This window comes from Palaemon carinicauda, chromosome 20 (genome assembly GCF_036898095.1).
Source record: "Palaemon carinicauda isolate YSFRI2023 chromosome 20, ASM3689809v2, whole genome shotgun sequence".
NCBI classification, from domain to species: Eukaryota; Metazoa; Arthropoda; class Malacostraca; order Decapoda; family Palaemonidae; genus Palaemon; species Palaemon carinicauda.
In genome coordinates, this window is record NC_090744.1 from 124,714,846 (window position 1) to 124,719,845 (window position 5,000).

A 5,000-nucleotide genomic window follows, 5' to 3' on the forward strand; every position below is an offset into this window, starting at 1 on the left:
CTGATATTAAATGGATTCCAGGAAATGTTAATTAAGTCTGTCAGAAGCAAGCCATTATGGAAGAAAAAAAGAATGTTGACCTTCTGCATAAGGTAGAGGAATTGTATCTCGTTCAAAAAGATCTTTATATTTTTGTTGTTGTAAGGTAAATGCTTTTAAATATTTTTTTTTCTTTCCTGCTAGTACTTTCCCTGTTAATGATAATAATAATAATAATAATAATAATAATAATAATAATAATAATAATAATAATAATAATAACAATAATAATAATAATAATAATAATAATAATAATAATAATAATAATAATAATAATAATGCAGTAATAAATGGTTCGAACATCAACCCGAAGCTGTGGTAGAAAATAATTAGGCTAAACTACTGATGAAAAAAAAATCTTAATATTTTTTCACCCAATGTTTCTAAAAAGATTTGTATAACATATGTCCCTTCCATATTTTTGGCAAATGGATATTTTTTACTAAAACATATTGAAAGTGATTTTTGTCGTTATTTGCGAGAAGATATAATTATATGCAGTCTTGTAATGCTTATTAATTGCCAAAATTTATTGTTTAATAAGCTCTTTTATAGTTCATGATATTAAATATAGTAAGAGCCACAATTATTTCATTCATATCCAACTCTTCAATTATAGTTATCGAGATTCTGTATATTCATTTGTACACAAAAAGAAATGTATATAACTATCAGTTATCAATTTAGAGAAAACCAATAGACAAACTCTAGAACTGATTGAATTATAGAAAAATTAATGCACGCTTGTCAAGAACATTAATGCAAGCATTGATTTAATTAACAATTCTTTTAACAATTAATTTCTGTCTTTCTAGTTTCTAAGAAATATCGACTTTGAACAACCCAACAGCATGTGACTATCTACTTATGTTTTCTGTCTATATAATTTATATTGTTACTGTTATAAGAACTATTATTCCGTACTGTGTTGTGAAGTTCGTGTTGTTGACATTGTTGTTGGAAGTTCCCTCACCATTTTACAAGTTTTTTGACTCCGTGTAGACTTAACGTCAACTTATTGATATCCTTAATAAAATCAACCATGAAAAACAAACTTATTACACTTTTAGAATGATTGTATTTTGTATCATGGAAACAATAAAGACGGAAGTCCATTAAGGAATGGGAACTCTAATTATCCCTCGATGTATAATTAATGATGAAATTAGCCTTTTCTTCGTCTTCGAAATACTTTATGGATGATGAAAAACACCTTTTCCATGTACACTTTTCTTTTTTTGTTAATTTAATAACACTTTTGGTTTAAAATATACAATGACTCTTTACTAGACAAAAGCATAAGGAAATGGAAGTAGTGATTTTCTAGAGTAACTTGCATAGTATTGCGCTGAATCATCCTACGTCTACAAAAGCCCTGTCTCCTACAAACCCCTTTTTTCCTACCTTAGCTCCTACTCCTACAAACCTTCCTACTCTACAAACACTGTTGTTACTACAAAGGCTCTTACTACAAACCTTTCTTTTTTCTCCTACATTTGCTCCCACTCTTACAAACCCTTCTACTACTACAAACTTTATTTCTCCTACATTTGCTCCTACTCCTACAAACCTTCCTACTCCTACAAGCACTGCTACTACTACAAACGCTCCTACTTCTAATTGCCACTCTGATTTTGCCGTCGTTCGAAGTACAATCACAATCAAAAGTCTCTTTACCCCGTCGCTGTAAGGTCGTCAAAGTCAGTAGTGAAGAATTTGTCATCGAACCTATAGCTACAGTGCGTCCGTACCATAAAGTCCGTTCAAGGTATACTAGATTCTGGAATATCCAAGAGTGAGGTAATAACAATTTAACAACTAATTGTCAGATTAACAGCATTCTACTTACAGACCACAAACCCCCTCCTACACACACTCTCTCTCTCTCTCTCTCTCATCTTCGTTTGTCATAGATATAGTGGTCTATGTAGCCTCTTGTTTATAATTTGCATATTGCTGATAGAAAGACAAAGTATCAAATGCAGTATTCGTGGAACTTAAAGACACGTATACTCAGATTATTTCTTAGCGTTCATTTATGAGAGAAATTGACATTTATTCTCTTATTAGTAAATCATAATTGTTTGGAAAAAAAACCCTTACCTAATGCACCTTTAACAAATCAAAATGGATTTTAATTGGTCAAAGTTTTCTGAAATTCAATGGAATACAAGTAGTGCTTGTAACAATCTGACGACGTCGAAATTGATGTAATGCATCAAACCCTGACTGGTGATCGCCAGATTGAGGTTTGTCCCCCACTCAAACTCGGTAGTTCCTTTAGTGTATGCAACCTCACCATCCTTATGAGCTATGGATGGAGGGTTTGGAGGAGTCAATAGGTCAAAATGCTGAACCATCAGCTTCCATTGCCTGGCCCTCCCTGGTCCTTGCTTGGATGGAGAGGGGGCTTGGGCGTTGATCATATGGATATATGGTCAGTCCTCCAGAGCATTGTTCTACTTGCTAGGGCAATGTCACTGTCTCTTGCCTCTGCCATTCATGAGCGGCCTTTAAACCTTTAAAAGAGTGTTTAGATATAATTAGAGTTCATTAATGTAGATATATAAAAGAGCAAAAAGGTCTTGGAGAAATCAGCCGTAGTAGATGATAATAATAAATCAACAAAGTAAGGTTGGGTGTTTCAAAAGACCATTAGTTTAATGATCAGGTTATAAATATATTACAGTCCCACACGCAATATTTATAACGAGCTTTTCAACTCAATAAATCATAGTTAAGAAATCTGAGCTATTACTCGTATCAAGTGAATCATTATACATTAAAACATACTGAAATTTTTGGATAAATTGAAACATCAATTTAAGTCTTATAAATTCTTTTCTAATTGGATCGTTAGCTAATCAAAGATTTGAATTTGACTAACAGGTGAATTAGACTGATGCAAGGTGCAGTCTATTAGGTATTATGGCTGGATGGTCCGCTTAGATCAGATGTAATTGAAAGGAAAGAGAAGATGAGGAGGGTTTGTAGGAGTAGGAGGGTTTGTAGTAGTAGGAGGGTTTGTAGGAGGAGGGTTTGTAGGAGTAGGAGGGTTTGTAGAGGGAAAGTTTGGAGGAGTAGGAGGGTATGTAGAAGGAGGGTTTGTAGGAGTAGGACAGTTTGTAGGAGAAGGAGGGTTTGTAGAAGGAGGGTTTGTAGGAGTAGGAGCGTTTGTCGGAGTAGCAGGGCTTGTAGGAGAAAGAAGGTTGTAGAAGTAGGATGGTTTGTAGGAGACGGAGCTTTATTAGAAGTAGGAAGGCTCTTAGTAGTAGCAGTATTTATAATAGGAGTAGGAGGGCTTGTAAGAGTAGGTGTGTTTGTAGGAGTAGGATGGCATATAGGTTGTAGAAATATGCCAGTGGGGATTCTGTGTTTTCAAGATCACTTTTCTTTTTCAATATCGTCTCATTGCCAATTTTAACTTGATATATATTCTAATTGAAATTTTAATTTGATATATATTCTAATTGATATATATGTAGAGAGAGAGAGAGAGAGAGAGAGAGAGAGAGAGGAGAGAGAGAGAGAGAGAGAGAGAGAGAGAGAGAGAGAGGAGAGAGAGAGAGATGAATAACATAAAGCAATGTTAATTGATGAGAGAGAGAGAGAGAGAGAGAGAGAGAGGAGAGAGAGAGAGAGAGAGAGAGAGAGAGATAGATGAATAACATAAAGCAATGTTAATTGATATGAGAGAGAGAGAGAGAGAGAGAGAGAGAGAGAGAGAGAGAGAGAGAGAGAGAGAGAGAGATGAATAACATAAAGCAATGTTAATTGATGAGAGAGAGAGAGGAGAGAGAGAGAGAGAGAGAGAGAGAGAGAGAGAGAGAGGAGAGAGAGAGAGAGATGAATAACATAAAGCAATGTTAATTGATATGAGAGAGAGAGAGAGAGAGAGAGAGAGAGAGAGAGAGAGAGAGAGAGAGAGAGAGAGAGAGAGAGAGATGAATAATATAAAGCAATGTAATCTTAACTGATATGATATAAAATTTTATTATAGAAAGCAACTGACATCTTCAATTCTTATCTTATCGATGGTCAAAGTTGGAATAAGATTTCAAACAATAGCCCCTTTCTCAATTATACCTACACACAAATGTTAGAGGTAGTATTCTATCGTTAACAAGTTCTTGTGTCCTTGTATGCATATAATATAGTTTTCAGTTCACTGACTTTACAATTGCAACCACTGTTTTCTTATATCTAATATTCCCAATTTTAACGTCTAACTTACTTTAGTTGTTTTTCATAAGCTTATAATCTACCTTATGTAATATCCCACTAACTGGTTCAAAATTGCTTACCAATATCATTATCATCTCCTACGCCTATTAACGCAAATGGCCTCTGTTAGATTTTCCCCAGCTGTCTCTATCTTGAGCTTTTAATTCAATACTTCTACATTTATCATCTCCTACTTAGCGCTTCTTTAATCCTCAGCCATGTAGGGCTGGTTCTTCCAACTCTTCTATACAAACATAGTTTCGATTAAATTCCTTTGCATCTTGGCTATTTATACTTCCAGTATAACTTCGCGCTTCATAGTCCTCAGCCAAGTAGGCCTGGGTCTTCCAACTCTTCTACACCAATATAGTTTCGATTAAATTCCTTTGCATCTTGGCTATTTCTACTCCCAGTATACCTTCTTTATATTTCATATCCCCATCCTTAATAACTACTTCCAGTCTAACCTTATTTGCTTTGTATATAATTCTTCACCCTTAATAAGACTTCACTTTCCCCAACTTTTCTTCCTCAGAATTTGAATTCCTTTAACAGCATTCACAGGCCAATGATTTCTCCACACCCGGAGTAGTAAATATCACTAGGCAGAAATGACTTCCCTAATTTAAATTACCGGCGTACTTTGGTCCTGCTACGTAGCAATTAGGGCCTAATGGAGGAAAACGTTTAACTAAATCTAATGGGCCTCAAGTGTCCCCCAAGGGATCCTAAATGGA